The sequence below is a fragment of the Callithrix jacchus genome, chromosome 5 (genome assembly GCF_049354715.1).
Source record: "Callithrix jacchus isolate 240 chromosome 5, calJac240_pri, whole genome shotgun sequence".
Lineage (NCBI taxonomy): Eukaryota > Metazoa > Chordata > Mammalia > Primates > Cebidae > Callithrix > Callithrix jacchus.
Genome location: NC_133506.1, coordinates 145,666,553 through 145,688,746, shown reverse-complemented (window position 1 = coordinate 145,688,746; position 22,194 = coordinate 145,666,553).

Sequence of the window (22,194 nt, the reverse complement as noted above, 5' to 3'; positions counted from 1 at the left end):
AGGGGTGTGGAACCCAGTCCAGCCCCTCACAGTATGTTTCTGAGCCTGTAGATGGGGAGTCTAATACTGCAGGCTGCCACCCTAGCTGAGAAGTCCTAGCTGCCCCGAAGGTGGACCCTGAGCATTTCTGGAAGCACTGCTAAATCACCCCAGACCGAAAGCTTCAGGAGGCCCTGGGTCTGTCCACATCTAACCCTTGCTCACAAGGTTTGAACTCAACCTATGGAGGGTTGCTTTCTCTTCCTAGGGAATCCATATTCAATGTTAAGAGAAAAATTAGTAAAAAAAGAAAATGGTGCTCATTACCTTCTACTTGAATATGGCACATTAAGCACCATCTAGTTTTAATCCCTTCTTTTCCCCCAACGCCACTCAGATGACAGTAAGGTAACTTAAAATATTTAAAAATCATTCATTAAGAATCCAACTGTCTGCCATTCTTGAAAAGGAAAAACTCTAGAGACAGTAAAAGGATCAGTGTTGCCAGGGTTTGGGAAGGAAAGAATTAGTGAACAGGCAGCTTACAGAAGATTTTTAGGGCAGGGAAACAACTCTGTATAATGTTACAATGGTGGGTATGTGTCAATATACGTTTGTCCAACCCCAGAGAATACACAACACCAACAGTGCACCCTCATGCCAACTGTGGACTGTGGGTGATGATGACATGGCACTGTCGGTTCACCAATGGTAACAAACGCACCACTTTGTAGAATGTGGATAACTTGGAGGCTACTGGGAGCTCAAGGGTATATGGGAACTTTCTGTTTAATTTTGCTGCTAACCTAAAACTGCTCTAAGAAATAGTCTAGGCCGGGTGCGGTGGCTCATGCCTGTAATCCCAGCACTTTGGGAGGCCAAGGTGGGCACATCACAAGGTCAAGAGATCAAGAGCATCCTGACCAACATGGTGAAATCCCATCTCTAATAAAAATACTAAAATTAGCTAGGCATGGTAGTGTGTGCCTGTAGTCCCAGCTGCTTGGGAGGCTGAGGCAGGAGAATTGCTTGAACCCGGGAGGCGGAAGTTGCAGTGAGCCGAGATTGCACCACTGCACTCCAGTCTCCCAACAGAGTGAGACTTCTTCTCAAAAAAAAAAAAAAGAAATACTCTATTAATTTAAAAATATTAATTAACTCCAAAGGCAAGGAGGGAAATGTCAAAAGACATCTTTTTTATTTTTATTTTTTTCGTGACAGAGTTTCACTCTGTTGCCCAGGCCAGAGTGCAGGGGTGTGATCTCAGCTCACTGCAGCCTCTGCCTCCTGAGTTCGAGTGATTCTCATGCCTCAGCCTCCCAAGTAGCTGGGATTAGAGATGTGTACCACCACACCCAGCTAATTTTCTATTTTTAGTAGAGACAGGGTTTCACCATGTTGGCCAGGCTGGTCTCGAACTCCTGACCTCAAGTGATCCACCCGCCTTGGCCTCCAAAGTGCTGGGATTACAGGTGTGAGCCACTGCCACCAGCCTCAAACAATATCTTGAAGGCTCAAAGTAGATGGAGGATTGTCAAGTGAGGGAAATTGGTGATGTAGGACATTTCAGCCTAACTGTAGGGGGCAGGGATGCTGACAGAAGTCTCTGCCTGTCTGCTTCCCCCCAGTGCAAGGGGAATGGTGACAGCACTCACTCTACCTTAGGATGTAAGGAGTCTGTCTGCATGGAGCATTTGGAGAAGGGCCTGGCATGGAGGCAGCTCTCATGCATGCTATAGCTGTTTTACCAAACTGGAACTTTCTCTCCCTCTCCTGAGGCCTTTTCTCAGTCTCTCCTGCTATCCCTCCTGGAGATGGGGCAGGACAGGCATAAGCCTGGCTTCCCAGAGCCCTGATTGCTGAGCCGGGGGCAGAGGCTAGAGATGGGTTCTCATCATTTCATCAGTTGACACTCACTTCTAACATCACTTCATCCCACCCCGAGTGGCACTTGGTGTCCCTGAGATCCCATGTCCATCTTGGGCTCTCTGGAAGGTGAGGGAAAAGGGAGCTAGAGCATAACTCTCATTGTGTGAACTTTCCACGAACCACCTGCTCTCGACCCCAACACTAACACTCCTTGCCTTTCAAGGGACCTGAAGAGGCCCCCCCAAATCCTGGCCTTCTCTGCACTCTGGATTGCGCAGCCAGAATCATCCTGCCTCTTCAGCTGCCTTTCCCCCTCGAAACTCTTCATTTGGTGAATAAACCATCACCTGCATATATCAAAAACCCACAGACACTAAGAAGGTGCCTCTCTGGAGATGCTTTGGCCTTGCTGCCACCCCAGACCCTCATCTCCTCATCCCCTGCACGGAACTGTTAGGTCGGATTTTGCTTCTTCTTGGTCTGTTCTGTTCCCTCAGTTGCCTTCAGAGGGAGTGAGGTTTCAGATTTTCCCACTCTGCTAGATTTGTGTCTACTCAGCTCATCTTCCAAATCTTGGTTGAAGTATTTTGTCTTCTCCTTCTGCCGTGTTCCCTTCTTCTGCATTTGTACTTAAAAAAATCGTTTTCACGATTTTTGTTGCTTGGTAAAGTTTTGCAAAGGAATGGAGAAAAATGTTTGTCAAACCAAACGTGAGTCTGCTCACCCAGTGATCAGAAAAAGCCAAACACAGGCACTAGGATTTGTGGCAAGAGAAAGTGAGGAACTTCTTAGCACATGTTTGGTCTCAGTCTGAGGTCTGTGCAACTGTGGTCGGCATTTTCCATTGGGCGAGGCTCCTGGTTTTTGTAAAACAACTCCAGGACATACATCAAGATGTTATCTTTAGTTTCTATAAGGAACCAAATGTATTGGGACTGACTTATGTGAGTGGTTATTGTTTAAGTTATGATTATCTTCTTGTTTAGCAGGTTATTAATTTGCTTCTCTAACTGCTGGTTGCAGGGTTAGCCTGGAATTTCCCTTAGAAATTTAAAATCTTTTCTTTATTTCCATGCTGGGGTGGAGGGAAGCCCAGCAGGCCCCTAGGAAGGAATCCCTGCTCCATGTCAAATTTCCTGGAGATTTCATTCTTGCTCTTTCATTTTCTCTTGAAGGCCTCATAAATGATAAAATATAACTTACTGAAACATACACAAAGCGTGTGTGTATAGTTCACACCTGTATGTGTATAGCCCAAACACCCAATGAATCATCATACAGGTCCCAATGCAGAACACAGTTGGTCTTCCGGGGTCCCCCATTGTCCCTGGCTAGTCACAGCTGCCTCCCACTAGGAGGCACCTCTGGAAGGAAGCCACTGATGGGCACATAGGACTCTGAACTACTCTTCTTTTTTTTTTTTTGAGACTGAGTCTTGCTCTGTCATTGAAGCGCAATGGCGTGATCTCGGTGTACCACCACCTCCGTCTCCTGGGTTCAAGCAATTTTCCTGCCTCAGCCTCCCTAGTAGCTGGGATTACAGGTGTGTGCCACCACGCCTGGATAATTTTTGTATTTTTAGAAGAGTCAAGATATCACCATGTTCGCCAGGATGGTCTTGAACCCCTGACCTCAAGTGATCCACCTGCCTCTGTCTCCCAAAGTGTTGGGATTACAGGTGTAAGCCACTGCACCTGGCCGACTCTGATCTACTCTTATAATTTCATGTACATTTATAATTATTCCAAAATATATGTACGTAATATGTGACATGCGCCTTGAAATGTGATTTGACTTTTATACTCTTAGTGAGAGTTAAAACATAGCAGTCCCTCTTATCCTGGGTGGGTTGCAGGGAGATGCTTCAAGGCTCCCATTGGATGCTTGAAACCACAGACAGTACTGAACCCTATGTGTCCTCTGCATGAATCTCTTTTTCCTTCTTCACAATTTCACGGATAGAAGATCTGTTCTTATTGTAGATCTTAGCAACCGCAGCATAGGATTTTTTTCTTGCCTTATTAAGTTGAGAATTTTTAACTTTTCCCTTAAAGGAAGCACTTTATGGCTTCTCTTAGGCATGAATTTGCCAACATCATCACTCTTGTGCTTTCAGGCCATTATTAAGTAAAATAAGGGTTTCTCAACACCAGCAATGTGATATTGCAACAGTTGATCCTAAATGACTCACAGGCAGGGAGTATAGCCGGCGTGGATCTGCTGGACAAAGGGAGCCATGTCCCATGAGGGATGGAGTGAGATTTCGTCACGCCATTCAGAATGGTGTGAAATTAAAAACTTGTAAGTTGTCTATTTCTGGGATTTTCCATTTAATATTTTCAGACTGAGGTAGATCACAGGGAACTAAAACATGGAAAGCGAAACTGAGGATAAAGGAGGCTCCTGTAAATTCACCAATCAGAAGAGTCATTTGGAAAGGCAAGTGTGTCCTTTGTGCTTCTTCTTTGGAAAATATGATCACCATAGGTTTGTTTTCTTTCTTTTTTATGGACTCGCAGTCTGTTGCAGTGGCATGATCTTGGCTCACTACAACCTCTGCCTCCTAGGATCAAGCGATTCTCCTGCCTCAGCCTCCCAAGTAGCTGGGATTACAGGTGTGCACCACCATGCCTGGCTAATTTTAGAATTTTTCATAGAGACGGGGTTTCACCAGGTTGGGCAAGCTAGTCTCAAACTCCTGACCTCAGGTGATCCACCCACCTTAGCCTCCCAAAGTGCTAGGATTACAGGAATGAGCCACCATGACCAGCCTCACCATAGCTTTTTAAGAAAAGTAGGCAGACAAGGAAAGGAAAGGAAGATAATTCAAAAAGTATTTTAAAATTGTATAATTAATAAAAAGCCCTATAATGTAAGTACTATAATTATCTCCATTTTAGTGATGAGAATATAGAAGCATTCTGAGAGTTGCCCAAGTCCCACAGCACATGGGTGGGGAGGTGGCCTTTGTTCCCTTGCTATTACTCAAATGGTGGCACCTGATCACTTCCTCAGAGATGCTTTGCCTCTTGACCCATCTAAAACCGCCTTCTCCTTTCCTTTTCTTTCTCCTTAGCCTGACTTATATTCCTCCCTGTGTTTATTAGCAACTGACATTGTATCATACAATTACTATGTTCTTTTTATTGGTTATCTCCCTCTCACCAAGTATAAGCTCCATATTTTGTCTGCCTTATTTATCTCTGATTCCTAGTGCCCAGAAAAACACCTGACATTTAGCAGGCACTCAATAAGTTCTGAGTTAATACATCAATAATAAAACGTATTTTAAAAACGAATGTGCCAGGCACAGTGGCTCATGCCTATAATCCCAGCACTTTGGGAGGCTGAGGATCACTAGGTCAGGGGTTCAAGACCAACCTGGCAAAGATGGTGAAACCCTGACTCTACTAAAAATACAAAAATTAGCCAGGCTCAGTGGCAGGCACCTGTAATCCGAGGTACTTGGGAGGCTGAGGCAAGAGAATTGCTTGAACCTGGGGGACGGAATTTGCAGTGAGCCGAGATCACACCACTACACTCCAGCCTGGATGACAGAGTGAGACTCTGTCCAAAAAAACAAAACAAGACAAAAACCAACAAACAAAATCAAAGGAATGCACGTAACCCTTAAGGGAAAAACAGCTCTACGAGAGTGTCCTAAATAGAATACCTTCCCACTTAATTTAACACTATGGCCAGGAAATAAGTTATCTTCCTAATTATTTTTTTCAAAAGATGAGAAAACAATAAAATTGTGGCAGGCAACATAATATTAACAGTGCATCTAGCATTTCCTGTTAGATTCATGCCCTTAAGAAGTCAGTAATTTAATAAGTGTAACAGTTGTCATGAAAATTACACTCCCTGTGAACACTCAGCATCTGACTCTGCGTATTAGAATCCGCTCCAGCCTTTGGAGACTGTGGTCTCCCGTGTTCCAGCACTGTCAATGTGCCTCCTGCCACAAACCCCGAGAACATGGCACACACTTTGGGAAATGTATTTAGCAGTTATCTCGGTTGGTTAGAACATTCCCAAAGTGTGGTACAGGTAAGAAAATCTATTACTTTAAAAGAAATATATTATCTGTACTCTAAGAAATGTACCTGGCATTGTCGTGAGTTGGCCCATGGAAGCCTGCGGATGTCACATTGAGAGCATCTGTAGGATAAGGCAACACGGAAAGTCGTTTAGAAGTAATCAATTTTTCAAGTAGTACTGAACTTTGAAGTCATTCTTTTCACACCCCAATCCTTCTAACACCTCCCACCTCACTGCAGCAGAGTGAGAGGAGTCATTTCCAGACAGCAGTTGCCACAGAACGGCACTGTGCTTGTGCAGTGTGGGCCTCTTGAAGCTCCCACTCCAGAGGGGCTAATCTAACCTAGTGCGGCAGAGCGAGGACCCTCTGTCGGTCTCTTGGGACAAGTTGCTCAGCGTCTTTGTTCCTCCATTTCCTCATTGTGAAATGCAGATAATGGCAAGTACTTACCCAGTGGGGTTGAGATGAGTATTACATAAGTCAATCTCTGCAGACACCAAATAAACATTAACTGGAATGGAAGCTTCCTGAAGGCAACGATTTTGTCTCTTCTGTGTACTATAGTAGCTCAGTGCCTAGATCGGGGCTGGCATGTGGTAGGTGCTCATTTAAATATTTGTGGCATGAATGAATGAAACATTCTAGCATAGCATGGATTTGTGCAGCCACAGCATAGAAAGAGCAGCAGTTATATTTATAGAAATAATGAGGAGAAATTAACAGGTGATATCTCAATTTAGGCAATCACAAAGGAGGAATTCTGCCTACAATTGGCAAAGCAATCCTGTTATAAAGGAGTTAGCGTTCCATTGCCAACTGGCACAGGATTGGAATAATGCACAGCACATAAGAGAACCAGAAGCAGGGAGACAAATAGAGAAGACAACCAGGCAAAAACCTTTCTTCTGGTCACTCCTGGATGAAGCTACTGACTTCTTGGTGATGAGGGATGAAATGTTAAGGCCAACGTAAGGTTCCAGTTTCCCTAATATTTGAGGACAACCAGCATGCCATTGCTTCATCTTCGTTTTCCAATCTGCTTGCGCCGTCTCCTTCAGCCAGTCCACGTGATGTGATTTTCAGAGTTCTCGCTACCCATGACATCTCATCCTTATCTACTTCCTGGCTGTCTTAACATACAGTTCTGAATGGGAAAGTCAGCATGCTACCCAGCCAGTGCAGGAAACAGCAGGAGTTCTAGAAACTGTGCTTTTGTTCATACCCCCTAGCATGCAGTAGCTGTTACAGCAACCGCTTCACACGATTCACACTGAGCTCCTCATCAGCAACTTGCCCTGAGTCAACTGAACTACCAAATCCTCTGCACGTGGGCTTCTTTCATGTCAGAGAGCTGCCTGCCAGGTCCAGGAGAACTAAGTATCTTAGTGAATCAGTACAACATTTTTTATTTGGAAAGTCACATTCATATTTTTCCATTATAAGAATATAATTATGTAACTGAAAATTTTGAAAATAAAGAAAAAAATTATCTATGACCCTGCCAGCCTATACAGTCACTGTTAATAGCATTTGATTTTATATTCTGATTTTTTTGATTTTTTTCTTTTTGAGATGGAGTCTCGCTCTGTCACCTGGGCTGGAGTGCAATGGCACGATCGTGGCTCACTGCAACCTCTGCCTCCCAGGTTCAAGCAATTTTTCTGCCTCCGCCTCCTGATTAGCTGGGACTACAGGCGTGCGCCACCACACCCAGCTAATTTTTGTATTTTTAGCAGAGACGTGGTTTCACCATGTTGGCCAGGATGCCCTCGATCCCTGGACCTGTGATCCACCCACCTCAGCCTCCCAAAATCCTGGGATTACAGGAATGAGCCACCTTGCCCGGTCAATATATCCTGATTGTTTTTAGTAATTTTGACATTTTCTCATTATTTGTTTTTAATTTAATTTTATTTTTTGAGACAGTTTCACTCTGTCACCCAGGTTGGAGTGCAGTGGCATGATCTCCTTGCAACTTCCGCCTTCTGGGTTCAAGCAATTCTCATGTCTCAGCCTCCTGAGTAGCTGGAAGTACAGGCACCCACCACCACACTTGGCTAATTTTTTTATATTTTTACCATGATGTAAAGGATGTTTCACCATATTTGCCAGGCTAGTCTTGAAATCCTGGTCCCAAGTAATCTGCCAGCCTCAGCCTCCCAAAGTGCTGGGGTTACAGGTGTGAACCACCATTCCTGGCCTTCTCATCTTTTGTCATGGCTGAATAATATTCCCTGCCATGTAATTCACCATTATCCCATCGTTGAATACTGAAAGTGTTTACCGTCTTTTATGTTAAAGAGTAGTGCTATAATAGACATAGCCATGAAGGTAGATTTTTCAGAATTTAGGTTGATTTACTTTGGTAAATTCCCAAAGGCTTACATACCCTGGAGTAAGGAAGAGATACACCTTTTTACTAGAGACCAACAGGCTTAGCTGTTTGCTGAGAAAATCAAGTTACCCGCTTCCAAACAAGCCCTAAAGTAATTCTTACTATTTAAAAGTGTTTTTAAATAGCGAACATTCTTAGAAAAGCTAACGATCAGGCAGCATTAAACAAATGTGAAAGCCAAGCTCTGTGGCTGCTTGTTTGAGTAGGCTGCTGTCTCCATGCCTGCCTCCCAGTGAATGGAGTGAGGGAATTGAAGTGCCCTTTTCCGTCATACACTCTGAGATCTATGATCTATATTTCATGTCAAGTAGCAGAGGAAGTAGAATTGATAGATCCTATAGGTCTGGCTCCCTACGTAGCCCTCCCCTGCTTTATTATAGAAAGCCCATTTAAATGACTGTCAGCATAATTGATGAAGGATGGGATTGTTGTGGACACTGTTTTGCCTGCAGAGGCATGAAAGGCCTGGGAGTGCCCTTTCCCTGACCCGTACGGTTCTCCCAGATAGTTCAAGAGGTCAAGAGGCAGGATGCTCATGAGCCCTCACCCCACATGGGTTGGTGGGAAAGCTGGGCTGCCTGGAAATGCTCATTCCTCCCAACGCCAACATCAGGAATGGTTTATAATGACTTGGGAATTCCTTCACTGAATGGCTATGGAAATAAATGTGCCAAGATCAAGGTTGGGGAACGAACTCAGCATGGTTTGTTCATCTAAGAATAGGAACCCGCCAGCTCCCTTCTCCCTCCCAGTCAGGCCTTTCATCTGGGGCATCTAGTGCCTCCTTCCCCCAAACCTCTTGAGCTCCTTGACACTGGTCCCTTTGCAGATATCTGTTTTCATGGGAGGAAATGGCTGGGCCTCCCAGTCACAGAGGTCAAGCACCCTGGGCTCAGAAAGCTCTGAAAGAGGCTGGCGGGATGGGCTGCACGTGGGCAGCCTTCAGGCACCAGAAAACCTGAGCGCCTCAGGATGTACAGACCACTGGCAGCGCTGTCTGCTATCCTGCAAACTGTCCTGCCCTTTGCATTTCCCGTCTCTTGAGTTAGGAGCAAAGAAAGGCAGGCCGGAAGCTGGCACAAGGCACAGCCACAGGATAGAAGGCTGAATTCTTCCAGCTGGGCAGCTGTGTACAGTGCAGCCCAGATACTTCCTGCTCTTTCACATCCTCCTGACAAGGGCCTTACCATGGAGCCAGGGCTAAGGGGAAGGATGCTCAGGCCAGGACCCCACCCTTCTGATATCCATGTTCTATCCTCACCCAGGGCTCCTTCTCTCTGAGCCAAGGGGCCTGCTCCTCTCCAGGCAAGTCAGCCACCCCAGACTGCCACACTGGAAAGCAGCTGACCCCCAGGGCGTCTGTTTGGGTATCTTCTAGAAGGGGAATGGCATCCAGTCAGCCAGAATGACTAGAGGATCCGGTGATTCCCAATCTGCATGCTAGGCATACAAGGAGGGAGCATAAGACCGGTCCGCATATCTTGCCTGCCATCCTGCCTGCCTGCAGCCACTTCTGTGGGGTCAAGGCATCAGCTGTGACCACCAGAGGCTGTGAATCTCACCTCTGCTGAACTGCCAGGCACTTCTCCCCCTGCCCTGGGCAAGGCCTGACACAGGGAAGCAGTGTAGAGGTGTGGGGCAAGCTGGCGAACTTTCTTAGCCAAACGGCCACTTCACTCACTTCATGGGACAGTATGTGTCCTAAAAAGACACTCTACATCATTTGCAGCAGAAAAACCTTTAAAAAAATTTTTTTTTTTAAACTTTTTTTTCTTTTGAGATAAGGTATCTTTCTCTTGCCCAGACTGGAGTGCAATGATGCCATCTTGGCTCACCGCAACCTCTGCCTCCCAGGTTCAAGCGACTCCCCTGCCGCAACCTCCCAAGTAGCTGGGATTACAGACGTGTGCCACTACCACCTAGCTAATTTTTGTATTTTTAGTAGAGACAGGGTTTCACCATATTGGCCAGGTGGGTCTAGAACTCCTGACCTCAAATGATCCACCCACTTCGGCCTCCCAAAGTGCTGGGATTATCTTTGCTGCATCTTCTTAACATAAAATAAAGGTGCAAATCAGAATAAGACAGATTGAGCACTAAAGTGAGCGTGTTATTGTATTTCTCTTCTTGTAGGTGAAGTAAGCACTAAATGCGCTAAACATGCTTGTGTGCAAAGTACACGCTCTCAGGTCTCACTGACACATACAGAGTGCTCACCGTGGGCTGTGCATGCTTGTGCATGAATAGCTCATTCAGCCTTCAGGAAGGCCCAGGGAGGGGCATATTACTGTTCCTGCTTAAAGATGAGGACATGGGAAGATGGGATAATTGGCCGGTGTCACATAGTTGGTGATTAGTTGAGCTAGGATTCCAACCCAAAGTGTCCAAAGACTTTTTGACACTCAGGTTCTGGGCTTACTGCACAGGTATCACCAGGAAGTGTGCAGCCTGCGCCCTTCCAGCAGCGTTGGGAGGTGGCAGGGAACCAAGGGTAGCAGGTTGGACTAGAAAATTCAGTTCCTCTTTGCTTTTAACCTGCCAGCAGTTTTTTTTGGGAAAATCACTCAGGCCCTCTGGTTTGAATTGCATTGTCTGTGAAACGCATTTCAGGCCCTCTGGTTTGAATTGCATTGTCTGTGAAACGCATTTCATAGAGCATTGGCCTTAAAGTTCTTTTCTAGCTGTAACAGCCTGCGAGTCTGCAAAACCAGTCGTTAACTGCATGACAGACTGACTCCTAGAGAATGTGCACGGCCCAGCAGCTCAGACGGTTACTATGGAAAGAAAGAAAAACAGCATGGCTGCTGCTTCCTGCTCCTGACCGTGAGTCTCAGTTAATGTTATTATAATAACAGAGCTGTCAATTCCACACCTCTGTGGACTGTCGTGTCTACTGTCAGGGGTGCTGAAAGACTCTGGTGATGTAGTCACTCCTTGTGGGGGGTCCTTCCCCAGGGAACACCCATCAAAGAAAAACACTGCGTTTCACTCAGCTGCTATTAATATTTACAGCTTGAGGCCCTCTCTCCCTAAGGCTCCTTGCTTTCGAGATTCTGCTTGCATTCGACAGACATTACAAGTTCCCAGCAGAGAGGAAATGCAAGGCGCCTGCTGCACTCATTACACTAGGGCCATGCTGGGAGGGCAGATGGGCTCTCATCCCCAGAGGACCTGAGGTCCAGCAGCACGTAGGGGCCTGAGCTAGCTGGCACCGGCACCCCCTCCAACCCCCACTTGGGCTAGTCAGGTCTAGAAATGGCATCTGCCTTCCAGTTGGAAGAAGCAAATGTGTGCCGGCATTGCCCCATGTCACTTTGGGATACATTGATACATTGACAAGTCTTCTAGAAAAGTTATATTCTGTTGTGGATGCAGGGCAAGTGAACGGATGCAACTTTGATTTCAAAAGTGGCTCCACTTTTGGAAAAGTGCTATCAATTTTCACTCAGTTCTTGCCACCAGAGGGGAAAGGCCCAGCCTCCAGAGCTCCACGAATTCTGCTGCCTGTTAAGTTACTCACAAATTGGCGGGCTATCAGGGGAGAGTTGGGGTTTAAAGCATCTCTTATTGGCTGCCAGCCACAGTTTCACATACAATTGGAATTCAATATTAGCAATGACTTCTTGGAGACAGGAAGTGTCTGAAATTGCTCTGTCTAGAAAAATGAGAGTCGATGGATTTCTTAATAAATATGTAGAGTGAGGACTTCTGTGAATCCATGCGGACTAACACTGAACGGTACTTACATCGAATGTGTTCTTGGTTTTCCAAAGCTAATTTAGATCAACTTGTAAACCCGATGTTTTCTCGTGAGAGGTGGAATTGCCAGGGCTTGCCAGAGCCAGCTCTTGCTGGGAAGCAAGCTAGTGCAGCTCTCAAACTCACCCACTTTCTCCCCAGAGCCACTTGGTTATCTTGGAGACAAAACTAAAGCTTCTGGTGGGAATTGGATTTTATTTATTTAAGACTAGTGGAGGACCAAGATTGGAGGGTGTGTGGCCAGATTGAGTTCCTGTTCTATTGCAGGTACTGGTACCCCTTCGACTTAGTTCAGAGATGGCACTAGAGTGTTGTCATTACCATCCTGCCAAGTGTCCTGGGGGGTCTTGGAGACAGGGTCCTGGAAAGAAGTGGATGATGTCTAAGGGATGTAGATGACGATCTCTGTGGGATGTAGACTGTCCTTGGGTGATGAAGGTGAAGGAGTTCACACCTCAGGCAGAAGAAACGGCATACTCAAAGGGTCAAACACAGGACACAGCACAAAAGGAGTGGGCAAGCGATGAACGGGTGTGAGTTGGGGAGGAGGGGTTGGCTGCAGGCGGAGGTGGTTGATAGAGCAGGAGTAAGGCAATGGAGATCTTGGAAGCTGTATGAGAGTCTGGACTTTATTCTAGAGCAGAGTTTCTTGGCTTTGGCACTACTGACATCTGGGGCTGGATAATTGTTTGCTGTGAGGCAGGCAGGACGTTGTCCTGTGCATTATGTGATGTTCTGCAGCATTTCTGCCTGGGCCTTCCACGTGCCAGTGGCACCTGCCAGTCATGACAATCAAAAACATCTCCAGTCACTGCCCGGTGTCTCCTGGGTGATGAGGTTGCCCCCTGTTGAGAATCATTGCTCAGGGACAATGGGGAGCCACTGAGGGGGTTTGAGCCACTAATAGCAGGAACTCCGAAGTCTTTGTTGCTACAGCCATTTCCTCTTCTCCTTTGTCTGAGCTTCTCATGAGCATCAAAAGTTGTGGGTATTTTTCAGAAACTGGAACTATAAAACTCCTCTTCTGATGAATTGGTATGTTTACTTTCATAATATAAAAAACCCTATCCATTTCCCTCTTTGCTTTGGTGGCTAGAGAGCTTAGAACTACTGTTTCTACTCAGTTACATGGGCCTCTGGATTGGTGTGAGGCTGAGTTGCCTACCCAGTCCCAGCAGTTTGCAGACATCAGTCAAGTGGGGGTGGGAGGCGAAGTCAGATGCCACAGCGCCTGGAGGCTGCACCTCTCTGTCTTCCCTCCAGAGGGCAGCAGGTCCTCAGCTCCCACTGTGGGGCCACTGTAGAATCTGGATTGTTCAAACAACACAAGAAATCCAGATTTCTATGTAAAACCTCCCAAGTTTATATACAGGCAGTAAATTCAAATGTTCAAATGTCTGTAAGACAAGGACCAGGCCAAATCAAATTGTCTTGATTTTCTGCTCAAGGGCCAATTTGTGACCTCTTTTTTCTTTTCTTTTTTTTTTTTTTTGGACACAGAGCCACTCTGTCACCCAAGCTGGAGTGCAGTGGCACAATCTCAGCTCACTGCAACCTCCATCACCTGGGTTCAAGCAATTCTCATGCCTCAGCCTCCCAAGTAGCTGGGACTACTGGTGCCCATCACAACATCCAGCTAATATCTGTATTTTTAGTAGAGATGGGATTTCATCATGTTGACCAGGCTAGTCTTGAACTCCTGACCTCAGGTGATCCACCTGCCTTGGCCTCTCAAAGTGCTGGGATTACAGGCGTGAGCCACCGCTCCCGGCCTCCTGTATGTGGTCTCTTGATGGGTGTTGTTTCGATTTTTTAAAAATCACACACACACACACACACACACACACACACACACACACACACACACATAATTTCATTTATGGCTTTGATTTTTTCTGGTTTGCTTTTGTTTTCATTGTTTTAATTTCATTTTGGGGGAGGAGTAGGGGATTGTGCTAGGGTATCTTCTATTCACTTCCCCAGATCCTTCTTGCATCTTCCTCCACTATGCTCTCTGTGTCCTGGGAACAATCAGGCTCTCACTCTGGGACTTATGTGGAGAGGCCCTGCCAGCCTTCATGGGTGGGAAGTAAGTGGGGCTGGAATACAGATTCCCCAGCTCTCTCCCTGCTGGTCCTTCTGCAGGTCCTGGCTCAGGGCAGATAGCCTTGCCTCCAGCCATCCTCTCCAAGCCCTGGAGTCTGCTCCTGCTCCTGGTCCTTCTAGGGTGGGTGAGCTGCGGAGCTGCGGCATCTTCATCCTCACCCTGTCGGTTTTCCTCAACCTTGTCTGGATCTTTATGCAGAGCCCTTTTATTAAACTTCCCTCGATTATCTAACTTGAGGGTTTTGTTAGCTTCCTACCAGGGCCCATGGTTACTAAAAATAAGTAATGCAGTGCAGAACACAGGAAAGCTGGAGGGTTGTTTATGTGAGCAAAACATAAATAATAGACTGGTCTCAGAAGATGTGTATTGGCTGTAACAATGGGAACCATAACTGTATCAACAGGGAAAATGCCTAGATTCCCATTCATCAGATCAGACCTGCTTCACGTGACATGAATTCGAACCCTTGACTTAAAGTAGCTCATGCCATTTTCATGTAAAAGTATATTTATCCTGCAGAAAAAACAACATGGAAAGTGTGCCCTAGAGGTGAGGAATGTCTCAGGAGCCTCACTTGCCTGTGCTCATGATTGCTGATTTTCTGTCTCTTTTGCTGGCTTCTCTTTGGCCTCTGGCTCATGGAGTGCAGTCTGAATATTTCTAGGCAGCACAAAGTAGGGGTTAAGAGCAATTGCGTTTAAGTTAACATTTGTGCTGCATCTCACCTCTTATCATTTTTCCTGTATAGCTGTATAATTCCTTCTAAGTTTCAATGCCCTCAAAATGCAATCTCCCAGGGTGGCAGAAAGGATGAAAAAAGCATATGTAAGGAAAATACTTATTGCTCGTGGCACAGGGGGTGCCCAGTAACTGGCAGAGATTATTAACACATCAAGCCCTGTTGCCCAGAAAGCTGTTAATTGTTAACAGTTTGTGTGTTAACGTGAACATCTGCCCATTTACGGTATGCAGTGAGCTTCATTTGGTGCAATGACCTTGAAGCAATGCAAAATTCTAATTTGTTCTCTGGATCCTCAGAGAAAGATGGGGTTAAATTCAATCTGGTGTTGAGTGTATTCTTATTGTTGAAAATTCCTATCCTATTATCCATCCTCAGTCCTTTGCACTCCTCCCACGTCACGTTTCTTGGAGATTGCTGATAGGGGTTCTGAGACGACATTTGCAAATCCCATCAGCAGTCTGCGATTACAATCCCTCTGCATCTGGAGACCAAAACTCATTTAAAGCAGCGTGTTGCTTCCTCTTATCCTTTTCATTGATTTGGGGCTTCAGTTTTTATTTTATGTGCCAGTTTCAGTGAGAAGCTCATTCTCCCAATATACTCTTAACTTGCCAGGATAACAAATTTCACCTTAAAATCAGTATATCACTTGCTGGGATCAGAGGGCCAAATGTGCTGAGTCAGAAAAAAGGAAGACCCAATAAAGCCAATGCAGAGTAAAGGGAAAAAATATCCAACCCTCTCTCGGTAGCCATTGCTAACTTTGTATCCAGTGTGAGACTCGATTCTCTCTTAAAACTTGGATCATGCACTCTTCCTGCAAATATGAATAACTCTATCCTTTAGCCTCTTATTCAGGGGCAAGTTGGTACAGTCACAAACCCGGATTCTAGGCTGCCACTCTGTCGTTACATGGTGCTCAGTTCCTCAACTGTGTGACTAGTAAGCAATATCTTAGCTGGCATTTGTTGCATATTTAGTACACGTCAGCACTTTACGAAGATTGTCATGCAATCCCCAAACAAACCCATGAGATGGAAGCTCTTGTTATTGTCACTTTACTGAGTGTGGCCGGGATGGAATCCAACAGTCCCAGCAGTGTCTGATGAGCAAAGTCCCCTCTGCATTGTCTTCTTTTTTTTTTTTTTTTGAGACAGAGTTTCGATCTTGTTGCCCAGGCTGGAGTGCAGTGGCACAATCTTGACTCACCATAACCTCCGCCTCCCAGGTTCAAGCGATTCTCCTGCCTCAGCCTCCTGAGTAGCTGGGATTGCAGGCAGGTACCACCACACTCAGCTAATTTTTGTATTTTTAGTAGAGACAGGGTTTCTCCGTGTTGGACAGGCTGGTCTCAAACTCCCAACCTCAGGTGATCCACCCGCCTCAGCCTCCCAAAGTGCTGGGATTACAGGCCCGAGCCACCGTGCCTGGCTTGTATTGTCTTCTTGGAGAGACAGAGCATGGCCTGGAGAAGGGCTTGACAGTCAAATCAGCACCCTGCTGACCCGCAAGGAGCAATGTGTAGGCTCAAGGGAGGTGGTTCTTGATGGAAAACACAAGACACCAAGCCAGGTGCAGCAGGACAGGAAAAGAGGGAATGAGCATAAGATGTGGGGGAAGGGTGCTCCCACCTCCCCGGGGCCCTACCCCACCTCTGATGACCAGGAGTCTACTTTCCAACTCTTGAGTTCAATTGTGTCCATGTTTAGTTCCCCCATATGAGTGATGGTTAATGAGTGCAAAAATATACTTAGAATGAATAAGATCTATACTTTATATCACAACAGGGTGTGGATAGTTAACCACAATTTATTGTATATTTAAAAATAACTAAAAGGCCCAGCACAGTGGCTCATGCCTATAATACAAACATTTTGGGAGGCCAAAGCATGTAGATCGCTTGAGTCGAGGAGTTTGAGACCAGCCTGGGCAACATGATGAAACCCCGTCGCTACAAAAATGCAAAAATTAGTCATGCATGGTGGTGTATGTCTGTGGTCCCAGCTACTCAGGAGGCTGAGGCAGGAGGATTGCTTGAGCGCAGGAGGCAGAGGTTGCAGTGAGTTGAGATCACACCACTGCACTCCAGCCTGGGTGAGAGAGTGAGATCTCATCTCAAAAAAAAAAAGAAAAGAAATGATAAATGCTTGAGGTGATGGACACTCCAATTGCCTGTTGTGATTATTATGCATTGTATGCCTATATCAGAACAATTGCATGTACCCCATGAGTGTATACCCCTATTATGTACCCATAACAGTTAAAAAATTTTAAAAGAGTATTCCCAGTAAGTGAGCCGCATGCACAAAGACCTGCAGGTGAGAATGACACGTCCAAGACTTCAAGAAGCCTGGCATGGCTGGATCTAAGTGAGTGAGTTAGGCCATGAGATAAGAGAAATTGGCAAGGGCTGGTCTTTGCGTGTTTTGGTCCTTGGTCAAGATTTCTGATTTTAATCTGAGTGTGATAGCAAGTCATTAAGATTTTGAGATAAAGAGTTATATGATAAGGTTGGTATGTTTAAAAGGTGATTCTAGCTGCTGCATCGTGGAGATCTGTCTGCAGGTGGCGGGGGGTGGGGACGGGGGGAGTGGGGAGGCACTCGGAAGCACCATCGCAGACAGTGAGAGAGGATGATGGCTTGGACCGCGTGCCATTGTCCGAATCAGCATCTGAGAGTCGCGCAGGCAGAACCTGCTGATGGATAATGTGATGGTTAGTATTGTCAAGTTGATTGGATTGAAGGATGCAAAATATTGTTCCTGGGTGTGTCTGTGAGGGTGTTGCCAAAGGAGATTAACATTTGAGTCAGTGGGCTGGGAGAGGCGGACCCACCCTCAATCTGTGTGGGCACCATCTAATCAGCTGCCAATCCGCAACGAGGATAAAAGCAGGCAGAGAAGAGTGTGGAAGGATTAGACCGGCCAAGTCTTCCCAGCTTCATCTTTCTCCCATGCTGGTTGGATGTAGTTTCCTGCCCTCAAACACTGGACTCCCAGTTCTTCAGCTTTTGAACTCTTGGACTTACACCAATGGTTTGCCAGGGACTCTGGGCCTTCAGCCCGAAGGCTGCACTGGTAGCTTCCCTACTTTTAAGGTTTAGGGACTCAAACTGGTTTCCTTGCTCCTCAGCTTGCAGGCAGCCTATTGTGGGGCCTCACCTTGTGATTGTGTGAGTCAATTCTCCTTAATAAAAACCCCTTCATATATATATATATATATATATATACGTGTGTGTGTATGTATATATCCTATTAGTCCCGTCCCTCTAGAAAACGCTAATACAGACAGGATATGAGATATGAGGGAAGAAAATGATCAGTGGGGATCTCAGGGCTTGGGCTGAGCAACTTGGTGACTGAGGGTATTATGCACCAAGGTGGGGAGGAGCACTTGTGGGGGCAACAGCAAAAGAGTTCTGTTTGGAAAATGTGAAGTTTACAATGGCCATTAGACGCTCAAGTGGACCTGTGTGAACTTTATATGTCAGCCTGGCTGGGTCATGGTGCCCAGATATCTGGTCAAACACCATTCTGGATGTGGCTGGGAAGGTAATTGTTCAAAGATGAGATTAACATTTGAGTCAACAGATTTCGAGTAAACCAGATGGCAGTCTGTAAAGTGAACGGGTCTTATCCGATTAGTTGAAGGCCTTAAGAGAAAATGACCAAGGTCTCCCAAGAAAGAAAGAATTCTGCCAGCAGGCTCCCTCCAGACTCCAGCAATGTCACCTCTTTCCTGAGTCTGCAGGCTGCTGGCCTGCCCTCAAAATTTCAGATGTGCCAGCCCTCATAATCATATGAACAAATTCCTTAGAATAAATGTCTCTCCACACACACATGGACACACACACACACACACACACACACACACACACAATTAGTTCTGTTTCTCCAGAGAACCCTGATTAGTACAACATTCTAAAACCCAGAGATAAGAGGCTAGAGTTAGGAAATTTAGGATTCATCACCATATAGACTAGAGATAGTTTAAAAATTTCCAGCAGCCCTGTTTTAAAGAGTAGAAAGAATCAAGAGACATTAATTTTAACATATTCTACTTAGCCTAAAATGTTAACACTTCAGCATGTAATTAATACAAAACCATTACTATTTTACATTATTTTCCCATTTGAAGCTGCCAACGTTGGGTGTGTTTTCACAGTGACAGCACGTCTCAGCTGGACCAGCCTCATTTTAAGCGCTCAGTAGCTAAATGTGACTGGCAGCTGCCATATTGGATAGCTCAGAGCCAGATGGTGTTGAACCTCTGGGGCTGGGCAGGAGCATTGCAAATGCGTGTGTGGGTAAAGGAGAGCAGAGAACAGAGCCAAGACTGAGCCTAGAACTCTCAAATGTCTAGAGGCTAAGAAGAGAAGGAGGATCCAGCACAAGAGCCTGAGACCAGTGTCCAATGAGGCAAATGAGGAATGAGAGTATGGAGCCTAAAAGCTGAGAGAATGCATAGCACCAGCGGCCTATGAGATGCAGGTAAGAAGTGGCCATTGGATGTGACTACCTAGAGGTCACTGGTGACCTTGACAAGAGCAATTCAATCGAATAATGAGATGAAAATCTGATGAAGAGAAGGGTGGATAAGGACATGGAAAGCAAGACGGCAGCCAGCTCCCTGGAGTAGAGGGGACTGTCGTGGAACGGAGCAGAGCGGGAGTCCATGGCTGGAGGGAGGGGGGACTTGAACATGGTGGGGGCTTTTTTTGTTGTTGTTGTTGTTGTTTTTTTCGAGACAGAGTCTCACTCTGTTGCCAGGCTGGAGTGCAGTAGCCCAATCTCGGCTCACTGCAAGCTCTGCCTCCCGGCTTCAAGCAATTCTCCTGCCTCAGCCTCCTGAATAGCTGGGACTACAGACATGTACCACCACGCCCAGCTAGTTTTTGTATTTTTAGTAGAGATGGGGTTTCGCCACGTTGGCCAGGATGGTCTCAATCTCCTGACCCTGTGATCTGCTGGCCTCAGCCTCCCAAAGTGCTGGGATTACAGGTGTGAACCACAGCGCCTGGCCATTTTTTGGAGATGGAGTCTCATTCTGTCACCCAGGCTGGAGTGCAATGGTGTGTTCTCAGCTCACTGCAACCTCCACCTCCCGGTTCAAGCAATTCTCCTCCCTCAGCCTCCTGAGTAGCTGGGACTACAGGCATGTGCCATTAAACCCAGATAGCTAATTTTGATATTTTTATTACAGAGAGGGTTTCGCCACATTGACCAGGCTGGTCTCAAATTCCTGACCTCAGGTGATCCACCCGCTTCAGCTTCCCAGAGTGCTGGGATTACAGACGTGAGCCACTGTGCCGGGCTGGACACGGTGTTTTAAACAAGAGGTCCTGTTGCACTGTTAGAGAGGAATTCAGTCCGGAAGGAGAAATGAATGGTGCAGGCAAGAGAAAGGATCAAGAGTGGAAGAGAAGCCCCACTTAGGCTTAAGCTGGTGTTGAGGTGAGATCCAGGACAGTGCTTGGGTATGAGAGCTGGTGTGTCCACGTGGTGCTGGGAGGATGGGGCAATGCTCTCCTGAGGGGTGAGCATTCGGAAAGGGAAGGGAGGGAAGAAAGGTGTGATCCAATCTTCCAGAAGGTGGCAAAGAGAAGTTATTCAGTGAGATGGTTCTTGAACCTGGACACCTGTTAGAATTTCCTGGGGAGCTCTTACAATATATGAAAGCCTGGGCCCTACCACAGACCAACTGAAGCAGGATCTCTTGGGTTAGGTTTTTAGGAAACTGTAGGGTGACCAGCTGCACTGTATGAAATTGAACCTGATGCCAATGAAGTGTTTTCTACTGAAATTAACATAACAATCTCCAGGAGACAGAGCTTTGGACAAAAATCCCTCTGGTCCAGACCAATTGAAGGAGAGGCCATGGTGGCCCCGGCATTCAGATCTACAGAGATAATTATTTCCATCATGTGAGGTATAGAATAGAGGCAAAAACAGTATCATCATTGTAGCCTCTAAGGGTTACCATTCGCCCTGCTGTGAGGAACCCAAATCAGGAGAGGAGGGAATAAATTCAGAAGTAACATTCCCACACTGTGCCTAGGAAACTCTGCTAAAGGCTATTCCTGGGAAGAGGGGGCTGTGTATTAGCAAGAGCCTGAGGACCAAAGGGAAGGAGATTAAGGAGTGGTTACCTGGTAGACTAGGTATTCCTCTACTCATATGTTCACTCAACATTCGGGGTGTGTTTATTGAGCACTCACTTACCATGTATCGGGGGCAGTTCTTATGAAATGCGAGAGTTTTTCAGCATGGGGCAGTCCCTGTGTGTGTCAGCTGTTCAGCATTCGCCATCAGAAGAAAATTGTCAGGGACTCTCCAAGGAAAGATGAGAAGGTATCGTGGGCGGAAACAGCATAGACAGATAAGAGCGGAGCTGCAGTATCTTCATCCCGATCTGAAGTGGAATCAAATCATCCTCGGAGATCTCAGTCTGCCCACCCATAGGGAAAGGAGCGAGAATGGCCAGGAACCCATGCTGGGGATGCTCCGGCCTCTTCACTCCTCCATAGCGCCATGTCTACTGTGTGCCAGGTATGTGCCAGGATTGGAAACATGAAGCGGACATGGAGCTTCAAGGAGCTCCACCCTTCAAGGAGCTCACAGCTTAGTAGGAAGAGAGCCAAAGAGGAGCTGCATCTCAGACAGCAGTTAGGTAGATTCTCAAGTCAACATTAAGGAGAAAATCAAGTCTAACCAAAATTACCTTGGGGAGAAAGAATTCCCCAGGGGGACGGGAGGCTGGCATCTGAAATACAGCCTCTCGTAAACACAGCGCAGCCAGTTTTCCTGCAGCACTGGGACAGATGGCCGTCTCTGTGGCTGAGCACCAGAGGAAGCACTCCGCCTGGCTTGCGTTTCGAGGTCATGTTGTATGAAAAAGATGTATTGTCACTCTAAACACTGGTGTTCGAGATGCTCACACCTCGGAGAGACTCAGAACTGGATGCAAACGTTGGCAGATCCGCTCTCTGGGGCATATGCTTATTGTGGGGAAGGGCTGGCAGAACCACACACTTTATTTACAGTGTTTTTCATTTAAAGTTTTCTCTGAGCACCTACAGTTAAATTCGCATAAGGCAAATGTGCATGTAACGGGACTCAATGGAGAAAAGGCAATTAGGAGGACACTGGGAGTGTGACATCCTTGCAGAAGGAGGTGAGACTTAGGACGGGAAGATGCCACAGGGGCCAGCCATGTGTGTGAACACTGAAGCAAGAGGAATAGCCCCACCTGACTTCTCCCTCATCCTCTGCAGAAGACCCCACCCCATGAGGACCCTC